The 18,742-nt window shown below is 32.8% G+C and overlaps 1 pseudogene; it reads right to left on the bottom strand.

Moving 5' to 3' along the window:
• Positions 1-4,405: 4,405 nt before the first annotated feature.
• LOC149567523 (ubinuclein-1-like) lies at positions 4,406-17,197 on the bottom strand (annotated as a pseudogene).
• Positions 17,198-18,742: the final 1,545 nt, after the last annotated feature.

Genomic DNA, 18,742 nt, shown 5'->3' with positions numbered 1-18,742 from the left:
CAATACCAAAAAGATTGGTACCACAAATTATGCTTCTCAAATGCAAAAAGGGTTACAGTGTTCTTAGGGTGTAATTGATGGTGTTTTTGCATAGATTTTTTACAATTTCAAGAAATTTTATTTTCAAATAAAATCAGGTTTCAAACAATTTCATTTTCGAATCACATAAACCAGGTTTCAAACAATTTCATTTTCAAATCACATAAACCAAGTTTCAAGCAATTACATTTTCAAATCACATAAACTTGAAGTAGTACACATCCTTACCCAGGTAGTGTAGATCATATGTGGGCTTGCAGTGTTGATATTTTTTGCAGATATTGTGGAATTTAGCTTCGTATAAATTGGAAGAATATTGGTAGAGATTGTGGAATTATGCTTCAAATCTACCAATTGCATTTTCTTGAATATAATTATAAACACAAAAAATGTGTGTGTGTGTGTGTGTGTGTGTGTGTGTGTGTGTGTGTGTGTGTGTGTGTGTGCGTGTGTGCATACATATACATATATATTTATGTGTGTATGTATGCACATATGTATACATAGATGCAACACACATGCCCATATAAATCTACATACGTACATGTGATTATGCATGTATCCACATATATATCTCAATTTGTGCATATCCTACAATTATAGAATGCTATAAAACCACATTTCTTTGAGGCATTCCATTAAAAATGGTAAACATCCATGTACAAAAAGCTATATACTTACATATAGATATTATATATGTACATAAATAAAAAAAACATGCATACATACAAACACACATACATGCCATGTGTATTCTTCCACAACTTGCATACATGTCCACTAGGCTAGTGGCAGCTGCAACATGCAACAAAATCTTTATTATTTATGCTTATCATCCCCATTAGTATGATTAGCTACAAAAATTTGGTATGGGGAAAGTGAATCATGTCGATAACCTACAAAAATTTTCATTGCTATTTTGGTATTTTTCATAGCACATACTCAAGATCAAGAACCTAATTCATTGACACCTATATTGCAGCCAGATAAAATCCCTATTCACTTGAGTTGGAATTATGAATGTTAAGCTCATTTAAAATGAAATTGATCATAAGACCAAAATATCAATTTTGTGACAAAGGAACATAGTAAACTTAAAGATGACAGGGCCACAATGATGTCTACAAACATATTTCTAGGTAGAATATAACTCTACCGATAGGTTAAGTATATACCTTCCTGTCAAAAGCATGCCAAAGACTATGTTGCTCTAATGAGTGAAGATTTAAGAGTAGAGTTGTATCTCACATAACAAATAATGGAAATTATTGAAAAAGAAATAGAGGCACAGTATTACTCTCAGACAAAGGAACCCCAAGTGAGACTTCTGCCCTCCAATTGTCTCTCATTGCAACTACAGAACTTTCAATGTCCTGAGTCCAATTGTTATAGGTTGCACTAGCTAATAAACTTACTTGCATGCAACCACAAAAACCAATTAACAAAGAGTTGAGTATCCCTAAGTGAATGTTCCATATGCAAATATAATTCCAAAAAGAAATAGCTATAGTCAAGTATATTATCCATGGAGCCATAACTTATTTCAAATACCAGCAAAATGGTTTCTCAAACCTAAGAGCATTCAACCTTTTAAGAATTATTCATTTTCTTATAAAAAATAACTTCTTTCAAACATACAAATGAATGATTCATACTATAGTAGCAAAAAATTTCTCGAGATTGACTTGGCAAACCAAAAGATCAGATATATTCAACTAATTAGGAAAACATTGGGACTTTAAAAATATACTGATTATTAAAATAGAGAAAAAATATTTCTCTTGTCATTTTAAGAAAAATTGGGATTAAAGAGCAATTTCGCAGACAAAATTGGGATTAGATCTTGCTTTTTTAATGATTTTCTTGAGATTTGGGATTTGTACCCAAAAGTGAAGAAAAAGGTGGCAATCTTATTCAAATAAGATGCTAAATAGTTTGATAGAAATGTTTAATTCAAAATATACCTAGAAACTACTACTATGCATTATAATGCTCAACAGCCATTTTTATGGACTTGTATATGTGTATATAAAAATTTGCTATAACCTATAGATCAAAAAAAATTGATATAACCTTGTTGAAAGCAATAAACAAACAGACATTATTGATGGTAAGTAAATCACAATAATCATGTACAAAGTTTCAAATAGCACTAAATGAAAAGCATCTTAACTTTAACCAACAGTGTGCCAAGACATGGACAATTATGTTCAATCACCAATTATTTAGTGTATTTACATATAGACAATTTCATAGGGTCTTCAACCCAGATAGGAAACAAATCCAACATCCCTTTTAATCAACTTCCACAAGATTTCAAGGAGAATAACTCAATGCAATCAATAAACCCATATCAAATTATGCTTAAAACTAAAATATCTACTCTTTTAAGTTTCGAATAACTTCAATAAAAAACTTATCAGTGGCAATTGTTCTCAACCTCCTTATGAATGCATCTTTGCTAATTCTTCCTATCTGACAATTATAGGTAGTGTATAAATCTAGTCTTATGCACATTTTCTCTTGAAACTATAACACTACCTCAATGACAATAGAAACTTTGATAAACAATGATCTACCTTGTACACATTGTATTGATGTTTGAATTATGGTTGTTTCTATGCTAGAAAAAAAAAAATTAAAAAGAATAGATCAATCTAAACTTGAAACAAATCTTATATAAAAATTTGAAATTTAGCATTAGCTTTGGGGGGGGGGGATATCTCAAAATTGATCAGAAAATAAACCCTGATAAGACCCCCAAAAAAATCTATACATTACATTTGTTACAAATTGGGCAGGGTACTTCTAGACTTATTGAGCTAGCATCTTTAAGGGATCCTTGGTAGAATCAAAGAAACATTGCCTCTTAAAGTGGAAGAAGGATATTGGCAACTGGTACTTGAATGGTTATTGGTAATTGTAAGTTTGCGCCTTCCAACACAACCTTATCTATTCCTAATCGCAACCAAGCATCATGGCTGGCCATGGAAGAGACAGACTACTGTGTCTGAAGTATTTTGTGGTTTGTAGAATTTAGTTACACTAGTTCTTTCCCTAAGCAAGGTTATCTATAGGTTGCACAGCTACATCAAATTTTTATTGATTCAAGGATCTGATATGGGTACTGGATATGATCAACTATATTATAAGGTTCCAAATAGAACTTAAGTTCTCCTCTCATTAATTTAGTCTATAATCTTGGTTCTCACAATTTTGATTGTTTGCTTTCTTTATCTGAGTTAATGTATCTCAATAATTGTTGATCTATCAATCTATTTCTAAGGGAGGACATCACAATTGTTGTTTAGATAAACACATATATTGTTCTTAAAGAAGTTAATTTTCAATACATGTCACTCTGCCCATATTCTTATATCAAATTACTTCTATGCTTGAATGTCAGATCTATGATCTAATATGTACAATAGTTTAGTAAAGTTTGAAATTGACTGAGTATTTACTATCATCAAATTTGAGGAATATATTTCAAGGAAATCACAACTTCGAACACAAATTTGAATGTAGAGTTCTAGGTTAGCACCCTGGACCCTTGAACCTAGTCCGGATGCAAATTGGGTGCAAGTTTGTAAGATGGTCTAGGTAGGGTCCAAGCCTATCCCTGTGGGTCCTCATGGATCCAAAGTCAAATAAAAAACATTTTTTATTATGATTTAAGGCTAGAACCCTAAAACAAGCCATTATGAAGCCTCCAAAACACAATTTTTTCCATATCTGCTTTTTCATTTTGCTCTATCATTTTGTAATTCAGTAACTCAATTTGATGATTTTCTTTAGACTCATGAATATAGATCAATTATCAAGTATTTAAATTTTTAATTTTTATTTTTGACATTTGACATTGATAATGATCAAGCATCATAGATTAATACTATGAAATGATTTAGTTTTATAATTATGTATATTTCTCTTGTTGTTTTGTATATATAATGTATATCTATAATATATAATACATATATGTATATATAGTATATACACACAAACCCATACAAACCATAATGAAAAAAAATCACAAATCCACAAACCAGGTTCTCATATCAAAAACCATCCCCAAACTCAAAAGTCACTTCAATATGAGAATAACTTAGAGCAAGGACAATGAAAGCATCTAAAAACTTTATGGAATTTGCATGACATTTAAATTCTTAAAAAAATGATATTCAAAAAAATTCTATCAATTAATATTCCACCAAATATTATTGCATCAATAAACAATGGAATCAATGATTATAAAGGGAGTCAACATATAGACTTTCGCAAAAAAGTATCTAATAACTTAATGGTGTTTTCTTGTATCAATTCATTGCCATGAATAATAGTATCCTTAGTTGACTATAAGGAAACTTCAAATATATTTATTTTTGTTTGAGATATTTGAAATGTATACTACCAATCTAGCTACTTTTTCAAGCTTCTACTTGAGTTCTCGAGGCAATCACTTTTTAACTTGAAATGATTGCTCTGATTCTCGAGCATCAATAGTGGGAGGGAATATTGTTAGTAATAGAAGTAGGAAAATTTTAGAATTTGATTTGCTTAAAAAAAAGGTTGTTGAAGTTCAAAAAGAACTATCAAGTTAAAACACAATACTCAAAGACATACATTCTACAACTCCCCTTTTCAGATCTTGAAAAGCTTTCTCTAGTATAGTGCATTTAGGTCTTGCTAGAATAGCTTCCTTGGGAGTCAATGGTGATGATTTTTGTAATAGGTTTCAATACTCTATCAATTTAAGTTTATTTCTTCTTGTAAAACTCCATGAATTGCTCATAGTTAGAAGTTTCAAAAGACAGGTTAACTTATAGCTTTGGAGACAGATGGCTTGTTTCCAACTACATTCATGTCCCTGGAGAAAACTTCTTCTCCAACTCTATCTATGGATATTTTTTTATCAATAGTTGACACATCATTTGCACTTTTCATATATTCTCTTATCTGGCAATCAGCTCTTGGAGTAGTATATTTGCTTGAATAGTTGAAAATGTCATCATCAGAAGTTTCAATGATAATTTCCCCCTTAATTGAGCTCTCTTTATATCCTGTGACAAAACCATTTAAACTTCCCCCACTCTTATCATAGGCCTTCAAATGCTAAAAAGATGGCTCTAGTTTACTCAAAGTTTCTTTGATTCCTACTCTTAACAAACTGGAATCGTGACAAGTGCTTGCAGACTTTAATTCTTTCTTTTTGCTTGCTTTGTCATATGAATATTCATTAGTTGCAAGAAAATTTCTATCCTAACCAGAATTCTTTACATTCATGCCCACTAAAGGTGCAGTTCTTGCAACTACTTTTATTTGAAGATTGCCCATCTTAAGTTTCTTTGTGATATCCTCAGCATTTGGTGCCTTTTTTATGTCCTTTCTTTTCCTTTTCTTTTGTGCAGGAATGGAAGAGGCATGCTCATTCCTGACAAGATTCCAGAATTCAATTAGCATAGCACTAAAATAAAAACATAAAGTCAAACTTAAATTTTTCCATATTTTACTAGACAACAACATAAGCTGGTATAAAAAATGTAATTGAGTTGAAAGAACCTAATTAAATAATATACAGTACTACACGAAGCAACTGACCAATGGAATAGAACAAAGATGGAACCAAGATGTCAATAGCATGGTTAATAGGTCCATACATAGATGTACCTAGGTGGCATGACAAATAGAGGGTACATGAATCTTGAAGGCTCTTTGGCTGATACTAGGTCAGAGGCTATGCCAACTATTTCGAGTCTCATGCTAATCCTAAGAGTATAAGTAATTATGTAATATTTCTATAATGGTCATTCACTTAGGATCTTTTAATTTGTAGTTAGTTTTTATCTAGAATGTTTATTTTCTGTCTTTTGTTTCTATTTCAAAAATTCTACTTGTAATTCCTATTTAAGGAGTTTTCATCTCCTTTCTAATTACAATCAACTCTAACAATAATTGTTTCATGGTATTAGAGTTTAGGTTGTTTTTGACAATTTTTTTATTAAAATTCCTAGATTCTTTACCTAGAATTTATTTCCAGAAGGTTTTCTACAATTTTTTATGAGTCGTGATATTATTACCTGAAGTATTTTCTGAAATGTTTTGATTCTTTTGAATGATAACAAAAAAAATCATGGGTTTTTTAAACCATCAAGGGTTTTAACAATTTTTCTTCAAAATCCTAAGCCTTGTGGTTTTTACCACTATCCCATTGGAGCAAATCACACACCCTACAAAAAATGAATGTGCCCCCATAGCACTACCACTCTGCAACCTCTACTAGGGATGGTGTTGAATTGCTTGCTATATAGCACATGCCATTACATATTGATTACATCTTTAACTTTGTGAAAGCAAGTTGGCCTTTCATTAGGCACCCACAATGATGTTTATCAACAACAACATCGCTTCACACTGTCCACCCAACATCTACAAGTTTAGGCCCATGGTCCCCCAATCCACATTACCCATCCCCAAATCCCCATGTTCCCCATCAAGAAGCTTTGTGGAACTATCATTTTTACTGTTTTCCCACAAAACAAAGATTTGTCAATGTTTTCACAAATCATGTCACATCAAGGGTTGGGCAATTATTCCACAAAATCATAGTGCTAATTTGCATTAATTTCTTTTGAGAACTTTTGCCAAGATTGTAGTTTCTATTTTTTGCCATTTTTTTATCAACATAAACTAAAGTTTTTTATGTTGATCTTGGTTTTTGTATCTCTTGACAGAAGAAGGGGTGGCTTCCTTAAACAACATCATGTTGGAAGACACTCAAAGGTTCAAGAGCAAGAACTATAATAACTGGAAGCAACAAAGGCTCACTATTTTTGGGTACCAATGCCTAAATCAGATTATTCAAGGTAACACTATTCCCCCCATTACAACAGGAAAAGACCAAGAAAAGTTTGATGAGCATAACCAACAGGTGGTTATGCTACTTAAGTTATTTGTTGTTGATAATATGCTTCTAGAAGCACCATCAAGCAAGACTGCTATAGAGATCTAGAGTCACCTAAAGGATATGCACAAGATGTCAAATAAATGTAGAGCTTTCTTCCTTAAGAATATGTTGTTCTAAATTATGATGAAACACAAGATGTCTTTACAAGATCATCTCACAAGATCCAACACATTTGAAATTTATTGAAGTCCATTGATCACAAGATGGAAGAAGAGGAAATGGTGGTTATCATTTTAAAAAGCTTACCATGATCCTATGAGCACTTCATTGAAATTCTCAACATTACTTCCACTAATGGTGAATTTTGAAGTCTGACAACTCGTGCAATAAGCTCTTGTAGCCAACCAAGTGGAAACAGTGGTTTGGTAGCAGCAACAAGATCTCTTGCATGGAATAGGCATTGAATACCAAGGATAGAGGCAAAGACAAGTCCACTCAATAGAAAGGAAAAAGAAAAGATTGTTCAATGTATCTGAAGCCTATCACGTGTCATTATTGTGGTAAACTTGCTCATGTCCAAAAAGTCTATAGAGAGTGTTTGACTAATCATAAATCCAACCAAGGAAAGTCTCAGCAATGGGTTCATGTCAAAGCATTTTAAGAGGGGTCCACCTATGCATTTATGGCCAAATGACCTACAAATTGTGTGAAATCTTTTGTGGGTTAGTGTTGTGAGGTTTTCACAGAATCTCCACATTGCAAATGGGGAGCCCCTCTTTTTTCTTTAGTTGTAGGAGTCACAATCTTAGGGAATCTTAGCTAGTGGCAATTTTAAGTCCCTAGGGCTTAGCTTAAGAAGTTCATGATTAGTATGGGGAGATGAGAATGTTAGAGCTTAATTAAACCCAATCCAACCAATAGACATGCCATCCCTTGTAGGTTCACCTTGGGAAGTGTTTGGGAAAATGTAAATTTCACTATGTTTTGGTGTAGCATGTTACATGGGGAATAATCCTTAGGGAAAGGCAGAATCCACTTGCCCTTGACCACCTTACCCTAAGGATTCAAAATACTTGCACCATAGCTAGTTTGAGAAAATGTACACAATACACGTATAACTTGCATTGTTGTGAGAAAATAAAAGAAAATAAGGGAAATTTGATGAAGTTTCGAGGATTAAGTGTTAGTTATTAGAAGATATTCCTATTAGGAATTTTTGTTAGTTATGTTTGGAAATAGTGTTTTGTCATTGATGTCAACATATAAGTGTATTAGATAGTGTTCCTGTTGATGAACAGTGTAGAAAGAGTTTCAATGAAGACAAAATTTGTTGAACTTGGGCAACCTTATGGGATGATGATTGGTGTTTGCATTCTATATTTTCCATCGCATGTGTTTTGGAGTTGATTTGGAGAAGTTACAGAGATTTTGCTGAAGACTGGTTACATATGATTTATACTGAGAACTACTTCAAATAGTATTAATTGTGATTTTGGAAGCCCAATTCTGAGGTGATTTGCAATTGCTTAGCTTTTTCCAATCAACAAAGGTCCTTGAACTTCTAGTTCTATTTGATCTACCTTGTGAATTGTGAATAGTATCAGTTCTTAGTAGCTATTTCATTATTGTTCTTTGATTGTTTGATTATGAATTCCTTTTTCAATACCCTATTCCAAGTAAAATTTATATTTGTAACATACTTTCTTGCCCAAATGTGGCTGTGCAGCATTAAGAGGTAAATTTGTGTATGTCATGATCCTAAAAAGAGTACTTTTCAAATTTAATTTAACTATTTCTGGTAATTCACAGATTCTATTAACTACAATGAGCAGCACTAAAAATTTTATATAGAAAATAAATGTATGCATTTGTCAATCAATCAATAACAATTCACAAAATGAGTTCATGTCAAGTAATTAAAACATAAAAATATGCCCTGCACCAGAGATAAATGTGCAATTCTTCACTAGTGCTTATTGACATACTGTAAAAAAAGGATATGCATTGTTCAAAATCATTCTCTTCATTTACTTACACTGGCTCTAGTTTCCCTCGGTTGAAAAAGAATTCGGTGTGCTTTGTCTTTGCATTATCAACTAAGAATTACTCATCCTACAAAGAGATGAAATATTCTATCAATAAAAGGCTTTCAAATATTATGTCTAAACATAGTAAGCTAAGATCTATGAATGAAAGACATGAATATATATTGATAAAAGTCAAAGACTAGATAGCAGTGTTGCTATTTCCCCAAAAAAATCTAAGAAATGCTTAAGAGATGGAATAATGATCAATATATATACCAGTTTTCTGTCATCTATAAACGAGTCTTTTGTATCATATTGGTCATCATTTGGACCCTTATCAAGCTATTCTTCCTCACTATTCTCATCTACCAACAAAATTACAAATGATAAATATACTTGATTTTCACTAGAGCTTGGATAGGTAGCATCAAATCGTTGCATTTATAATAAACATCTTACCATGAAAACCTATTGACTCTATCACACAATGATAGGATTCTTTAGCTGAGAAATAGAATACTAATGCTTCATGGTTGAATAAACCAAGAGATGAAGTATCTCATTTAATATTATAACCTACTATACTCCCATAAAATACATGAAACAAGATCTCTAACTAATTTCACTCGTCAATAATAAAATCATCCCCTTCCTCAATACAAATAATATAACCTAGAAAATAAGGGCTAGTCATTTTGTAGTTACCTCCTTGAAAGTGCTTTTCCACTTTCCATATATTAAACAAAGGAAGTTCACTATTAAATGAGATGTGGCAAAAAACAAAGGTATAGGTAACCTTATACAATCATTCAATTTTCTCAATAACAACATCAAATCAATTAGTAGGAGAAGAAATTGGATCCTTTTGCAAAAGAGAATTTCTAGTTGTAGCCTACAACATAAAGGAATGTGATAAGAAGCAAATGACATGACATCTTAGGCACTCTATTATCATGCTAATTCATATACAAATGTTGAGTAGAAATTTCTTTATATTTCATGTGTTTTGAACTCAGGCACGCTTAGAAATCAGTTAGAACTTAGAATGATCGATATAAATTTCATGCTTACTATATTTCATACAAATGGATATTCAATACAATTTTCCTTGTCACACAAAATTCAAATGTAAAGATTATATACCTAACAAAATTGAATAATCTACCTTATCATAATAAAACTACTTATTTATTGAAAGGATAATAGATACAATATTCCTTCCCTTCAAAATTCAAATGTTAAACATTTCATAACAAATAGTAATTTTATATGTCTAATCTACCATAAAATTGACATAGACCAGTTCCCTCATAGTTGGCATCAAATTTTATAGGTCTTTTAACATTTCTATTGGACTTATGTTACCTTTCTTGATAGCCCTTATAAATTTGCACACTTGCAGTTCCTAGGAATGCTCCAATAGTTGAAGATAGATTAGTAGGCTTTGAAGATTCATAGTTTGTATTTTGTCTCGACTACAAGGAATGGAAGGTATCTTAAATCTTAAGAGAAAACATTAGATTTTTTTTGTGGGCATAGCTATTTTCAAGGTTTTTTGCATTACTCACATCAGCAACTAATATGCTATGCAAGAAAAAACATTAAAAGAGTGAAAACATAGCAGAAAAAAGAAAGTACATAGAGACCAATATGGTCGAGTTTGATAGGTCTGAGTTTCCTTATTTGTTGCTTTGTTAGAAAGATCTTGTGTAAAGGGTTGGACAATTTGTGAACATTGATGGGATCATGTTGGATCCTCAAAGTTCAAATTGGGGTTTTGAGGGGCAGAAAGTTGTTTGCTACTAAGTGAGTATTTGATAAATCCTTGCTTGCTAAATCTTTCTTCTATTAGGAAGTTTTTATTTTTTAGGCTGAGGGATTGACGAATGGTTGGCATGGATGATGGAGAGGTGGATTTCTCAAACCAGGAGATATTTGGGGGCACCAATATTCATGTGGATGATCTTGATAGTGGGAATTCAATGGAGAGATTTTTTTGAGGAGATTCTAAGGGACACTCATGCATGCTCTCACACAGATACCTGTAACCCTCTAGGACTAGATTTATGAACATATATAAGTTGTTAGGTGCTCTTGTAGCTCCCACACTCCAAATGGAATGCATGTATAGCTCCTGTGCGCACTCTGTGAAACATAAAAATAAACATTAACTTGCCCCTTTTTTATTTTAACATGTTAAGCTCATGTTGGTTGAAAATTTGACTAGCATAGCCATGGATTTTTTTTAAAAAGATATTTTTCCTTCCATATGTTGACCAATCTAAAAAAAATTAATAGATGGTCAAAAAATTTGGTCTAAAAATGAGGTCAAATGTACTAGTGTTAGGATTGAGGTAAATCTTGTGAGTACAAAGCATAGGTTCTAGTCCTTTCATGTCCATGTAGTCCCAAGAAAATTCTTTTTTATTTTCTCATAGTTACTACAGCATAATTTTTTGATGGTAAGGTGATAAGACATTATTTACATTCAGTTCCTTTTCTAGACCAATTTCCATCTTAATAGCCTTATTTATCATAAATAACTAGGCAACAAGAGAGGAATCCATCTCATGAGGTAATAAGGAGTGAAGGAATTGGGATGCTTTTGAATGTTGAGGTGTGTTCAAGGGGGTAGAATGGTTTCTAGGATACATTCTACCTAAGGAAGCACTTGAGCTTATACTCCATATTCATTCATGATAATGGATGAAATGATCTCATCTTCTTCTCAAGAGGCTACAAATGACTCTTGACCTATCATCATTTTTCTAATGGATGGAATCTATCTCTAGATCTTCATCACCCAATTTTGGACAAATTACTTGGCCATCTAACAACATTAGCTGAGCAGGGGAGTATAAGGCTAGGTTCTTAGTATGGATACCATTGGATATTTTCATTTTACCAAAATGGCAATATATATAGGCATTTGCAATGGCCAACCATGGTCATCCTAAAATTAAAGGATACCCTCCCATTTTAGCCTTTGGGGAAATGACAACAAAGTCTACAAGATACTCCCAAAAATTTAAGGTGACTATGACATTTTCTATCATCCCATCTAGTTTGATAGTATAACTATCAACAAGCTGAAGTTTGTTTGGTGCTACTCTGAGACTAGTGATATGAAATCGAGACAATGTCTCCTTTGTCATGGTATTTATAGATGCTCCTAATTCAACTGAAGCATTTTGGACTTACATCCCATGAATGGTGACAGTAACCACAGAACTCCCAAGGTCAGAATATTTAGGTATAGTTAATTTTTCCAACATCAAATCAAATAATCATCCTAAGACATGAATAGTTTTTGGATCCTACTTCTTTCTTCTTGGTTGTTCAATACATGCTTTCTTGATAGGTTTAGTATAGGTAGGTACTTCCTTGATAGCATCAAGTAATGATATTTGCATTATGATTTTCTTGAGCTGATTGAGCAAATCAATTACTGCACAATTTTCTATAGGTTGACCTTGTTCCAAAAACCTATGAGGAAATAGGGGTTCTTTGGCTACAAGAGAGGTCTGTGGATTTGACACATCTACCTTTTTAGTCAAGGAATCCTCAACTTTATTTATTATAATCTTTTGGGGTGAAGTAAGAGTAATGTCTAACCTTAAGTAGATATCATTTAAGGAAATAGCATAGCTTTGTTGTTGTGCTAGTTGTTTAGTATTGTTCAGTTTAGGATTAGGTTGAACTAGTGGTTGAGTCTTCTTGGGAGGAGAATTAATGGCTATAAGAGGAGGCATTAGAGATTACTATTGAGGTGGTGGAACTAGAGCTTGCTAACTCAGTTGGATATTCCAACTTTGGTTTTGTTGCCAACCCTACTAAGGTTGTTTCCAACCTTGTTAAGGTTGTTACCAACCTTGTTAAAGTTGTTGACAACCTTGTTGAGGTTGTTGCCAATTATTATTTCCACTAATACTAGTATTTTTTCATTGATTGTTACTATTATAACTTTGAAGATGATCTTGTGGAATACCTTTCCTTTGAGCCCATGGTCTTCATTGAGTAACATAGATAACTTCTCCATTTTAATTAGTGGCTTTAAAATCAATATCCATTGGTTGTGTCTCTTTGCTTGCAAAAGAATTGCATCTCTAGTGTCTTTTCTTTTCCCTATAGTGTGGACAAAATTCAACTAACATGGAATTAGCCTCATCTTTTCTCCTTCTAGCCTGCATTGTATCTAGCTGAGTGGCTACATCATTACTGATGTCTTGCTTAAAATCTGACAACAAATTAGATAGTTCCATCTTTGATACTCCTGAACTACCATTAAAAATTATGTTGCAAATCTCTAAGTCCCCTACCTTTCTTCATAATGGCTCTAGAATAATTTTGACATACACTATGAATACCAGTCCAATTTTTCTAAGTGATATCTCCTCCTACCATTAAATCTAGAGCCTTAATAATCTCATCATTTACACCTCTCAAGAAAAGGTGTTTCCTTGATTCTCCATTCAATTGATGTTGTGTATTATGCTACAAGTTGAACATCAATTTTGAAACATAGTCTTCTAAGGTTTCATCATCCTTTTCAGACATTTTGAAAATGTCATCCCCTTTGAAATATTGATCCCTATAGTATTCTTTGTACTTTGTTAGAAACAAGTTTCTCATTGTAGGCCAATCTACTATAGCATTGGTAGCCAACCCCATAAACCATCTCAAATTAGGTTCATTTAAGGTGGATGGAAATAATTTTATCTTGTGACCATCATTTGTATAGTCATAACTTCTACAAATGATATTAAACTCACAGAGAAAGGTTTCAGGGTCTTTAGTAATTAGGCCATAGAACTTTGGAAGTTTAGTAGAAGGTATGCTCTTCAAGTTTTGATTACCTTGTTGATGAGGGATAGGAAAGGGAAATTTAGGCTAAGGTTAAGCCATTCTAAGAGGGGACCTGGTGGTGGTGGTTGATAGATAACAAGGGCAAGTGGTTTATCTTGGTAGTCAAGTTTAGAAAAAAGATCATTCAAATGCAAGGATTTGTTAGAGGATGAGGTTATTCATTCTTAAGTACTAGAAAATGGATTTTCAAAAAATTCTTCTTCTTCATTATCACTTAGAGGTTCTTCATGCTCAGGATTAAAAATTTCTTCCTAAATATTACGAGGAAGAAATATCCTAAGGAGGTCTCTTCTTCTATGCATGCAAAATAATGCAGAATTCAAACTAACATAATGACTTCAAGGTTGAACTAGATTGACTCCTCCTTGAAAATGGTGCCAAAAATGTCTGGCCAACTTAGTACTTTATTAATAAATGATTGGGCATCCTTTCATAGTAATTTCAAGGTAAGACAACATCATGTGTTTACTTAAAATAGTACACTGACTTCATTTAATTTTCCAACCTAGGAGCATAAACTTGAGAGGATGACTGCAAAGTCTATTCTCTAATTCTCCTTTAATACATTATAACTAATGCAAAGGAAATGTTAAAGGAATTCTATGCTAGAAACTAAAACAATAACTTAAATTAAATCTTGAAAGTAATGTTGCAACAATAAACCTATCTATTCACCTATGTTGCAAGAACAATTCATTGATTATGTTATCAATGTTTGCAAGAGAAACACAATTCTATCTTGCAAGGAAAAAAACAAGGAAATAAAATCTATTCTAATAGAATAGTTCACTAACCAAGTGCCCCCCCTTAGATGAGTGAACAAAAAAGACAATCAAGATAAGAGAAATAGACTTCAATTGCTCAATCTATTCATTCATGGTGAAGGAATTACACTTGACTAAGACAAACTGAATCACACTTGACTGCTATGAAAATCAACCTATCTTCTTCTTTTTTCCCAAAAATAGCTCTTAAACCTATATCAGACATTATTTATAAGGAAACTACAACTACTCCATAACTCTATGATCGCTCTAGTAATAAGGATCAATTACATACTCGTAAAGTTTGAAACTAAATTTCCATTAACCATGAATAAATCCTCCAGGAATATGGCAAGTTCTAGGAGCTACATTTTTGTGTTGTTCCAATAGAAATCATATAATGACTTGCTCCACTTGTAATGATTCAGTAATCTAGTTGGCTCTGACTTTAACATTGAGGTGTTGACTCTGGAATATTTGTAGAAAGTACCTAAAAATAACTTGATGTGTACACCACTTCCACATACATATATTTATTTTATCATCAATATTAGAAAAGGTGTAAATTCAAATTACCACTCTTGCAAATCCTATGGCTATAGGAGAAATGTACCCAAGACAACATAAATGAGGAAACATTTATCAGCTTGAAAAATCAATTCATTATAATATTTTTGTCCATAGATTCAAGTAATTATAGCATATTTCAAATATTCATACTTCTACTTAATGTCTCATCATATATAGAACATATACATGAAAACATAAGTTCATTTTCTTAAAACCATAAAGTCAAGATTATTTTTGCAAGATAACTTCTATAAAACAAGATTAAAAGATCTTAAAATAATGGTCTTTTAGATGCCCATCACATGGGAAGACTATCTATTTGGTTGTTACTGATGCAGGAGTTTGATATCATAATTATGGACAAACCACGTAAAGGTAGTGTGATTTTTCATAACCTCTCTACAATCCAAAGGCAAGATAATCCTTCACTCATACAAGAATCCTTCCCTGATGAACATTTTTCTTCCATCAAGGACATTCATCCATGGTATTCATACATAGAAAACTATTTAGCTACAAATTGAACTCCTCTTCACTCCTCACCTAAAAAAAAGACAATGTTAGTAGAGAAAAATGTAACTTCTCTTTGATTGGAGATTTCATTTTTTATATTGGCCTAGATCAAATAATGAGGATATGTGAGAGAGGAATAAAATCATAATTTATTACATGTATGCCACAATGATTCCTATGGTGGATGCTTTTTTTCTAAGAGGAAAGCCCTAAAGATCCTTAATAGTAGATATTATTAGCCAACATTATATAAAGATGCAACTGATTATACTAAGAGGTGGGATAGATGTCAAAGGATGGGGAGGCCAAGAAGATTAGATTAAATGTCACTATTTTTAAAATTTTTAGATTAAGGTAAAAATAGGTTTTGAAGGGACCCAAAACCCTTAATAGAAAAGAAAAAGATAATCCAGTTAGCACAACTAGGTTTTACAAGGACTTGAAACCTATAGTATAATAGTTACAAAATTAGGTTTTATAGGGACCTAAAACCACAAAATAAGACCATGAAATGAAACCAAGTTTTACAAGGACCTAGAACCTATTATTTGAACAAAAGGAACAAAAATGAGATAAAAAACCTAGACCAAAGACTAGTTACTGAAACCACCACTAGAACAAAGACCAGTTACTAGAAACACCACTAGTTGCTATTGCAGCTCTTTGATCATTTTCACCACCTCTTTGCCTACCTCTGTAGTGCTTTGGATGGTATCCGTAGCAGATCCCATAGTTATCTCAACTACCTTCTTTCTTGAGCTTTGTCTTGTTCTTTTGCTTGGTCCACTAGGAGACATGATTTCCTCATTATTTATCTTCCATAAGCTGGCAGCAACTACACAACTACTAAAAGTGACCTACTCCATCTTATTGCTACTCTCTTTAATCAAAAGACAAAGTTTATGTTCATATTCCATTAGCTTATCTAGGATATTACCAACTTGAACTTCCATCTAAATGATCTTTGCTCAGTCAGCTTCTTGGTCCTGCTACATCTTTCCAACTTTTCTTTTCAAATTCATTAACTTATTTTACATCTAGGAGTCACCTTGGAGAGAGGAGTCAACCTTAAGTTTAGCAGTATGAAGGAAAGAGAGCATAGGGTCCTTACTAGTAGATTCATCCTTCCCTATTTTCTCCTTACTAGTAGATTCATCCTTCTCTTTCCTTGTTTCTTTCTCTACATTCATAGCATCCTTACTAGTGAGGTCCTCCTTTTCCTTCACCATTTCTTCATTTTCCTCCCTCTCTCTTTGGGTTTGCTCACTCTAGTTTTTATCCTCTTCTCCAACATTATCTAACCTTATATTTTTCTTATTACTTTCCTCAACCTCATCCTTACCAGTCTTGCCCTTGCTACCAGGGTAACCCTCCAGATTTGAACTAAAATCTCCCACATCCATATTCTCCTCATCCTCCATATTCTTATCATCATTATTATCTAAATTCTCAAACTCAATAATCTCCTTTGCATTTTTCTGAGGTGTTTCTTGCTTCAAACTCCTCCTTCTCATACTAACCCCTTCCTCACCCTTACTCTTCCTAGAGTAGGTTTCACTAATAGAGCCCTTCTTTTTCTCAGAGGGAGGGGAAGAAAAAATAGCCTTAATTCTAAAGTAATAGGATTAGACCTTCATGTAAGATCAAATGAGACTCTTTTTTCCTATGGGCTTGATGACTTTGAAGCAAAAAAAATCTCAGATAAAAAGGAAATGAGATCCTATCCTTATACTAAAAATGATTCAAGAACACAAAATGAAATTTATGAACATGCTTTGCCCTACCATCTAAAATGAAATACTCACAGATGCAAGAGAGAATACCCTACCAAATAACCTTGATTTTCCCTAGCTCATAAAAGTCATCGTTCTTCTCTAGATTCTTTTCCTCCTCATCAGTCTTTAGAAATGTCTTAAACACAACATTTGAAATACTAGTTTCCTTATTGAATTTTATGCTCTCCTTAGGTAGCCCCATAACCTCGACTATGAAATCTTCAAACAAATGAACCATTACCCCATGCATGGAAACATTATCCTCAATCCAATTTTTGAAGAATGCCTCTATGACATTTTTTTTATAGCCATGAAGGATCTCCAGGTAAGTGGTGACATTACCCTTCTACAAAATCTACCAAATAGAGGCTTTGGCCTTCGATGCTTTATAGTTCTTCGGTTTCTATTTTCTTGGTTCCCTGCCCATTTCTAAAAACTTTGTTTCTCTGCAAAATTCCAAATTCAAGCAGACAGGTAGACGTAAAGTATTAAGAAAAGCCAAGGTGTTCATTCAAATAACTAAGGCACTCATTAAAACACATACATGCCAAGCCAAGATAATAATCACATTTATGTACTTTCTCAAGAAAATAACGCTAGCTTCTGTAACCCCACTTCCATTTATCATTAAATTACTAATCTTAGAAAATATTTCCCTTTGTTGCATGAGTTCTATCATAATTAATAAGAGCTTTAATTTCCATGCTCCTACTTAGGTCATAATGCCATGTCATATTACACTCCTATTGGATAGCCTAGTTAGCAATCCAATCAGCCACAACATTTCATTCATGGAATGAATGAGATATAAAGACTTTCTCAAATTTATCCATTAAAGATTTAATTTCAATTACACTAGCTTTGATAGACCAAGTGATCGAGCTTTTACCATTAAGCACATTTACAATGTTCAAGGAATCACCTTCCATCCAGAGGTACTGGAAACTGGTTTCCACTACTAACCTCATCATATATAGAGCTACAATAGCCTCAACTTTATGGCTATTAGAAATACCAATAGGTATAGCAATAAAATCTATGATATTACCTATGAGATCCCTCAAAACCCCTCCACAACTGACTTTTCCAGGGTTTCCTTTAGCAACACCATTGAAATTCCCTTTAATCCATCACATAGGAGGAGCCTTACACTTAGTATTCATTCTTGGATCTTCTTTCTTCATATTAGAAACTTTATAAAACATTAGATTGTCAATTTGGAAATCTTCATTACACTTTCTCTAAGAATTGAAGTTTTCCTTTATTTCCCTGACAATGTTTTGG

Source organism: Cupressus sempervirens, chromosome 3 (genome assembly GCF_028749045.1).
Source record: "Cupressus sempervirens isolate cs-2001-9-10 chromosome 3, ASM2874904v1, whole genome shotgun sequence".
Classification (NCBI taxonomy): Eukaryota; Viridiplantae; Streptophyta; class Pinopsida; order Cupressales; family Cupressaceae; genus Cupressus; species Cupressus sempervirens.
This window is presented reverse-complemented; position numbering and strand designations above follow the sequence as displayed.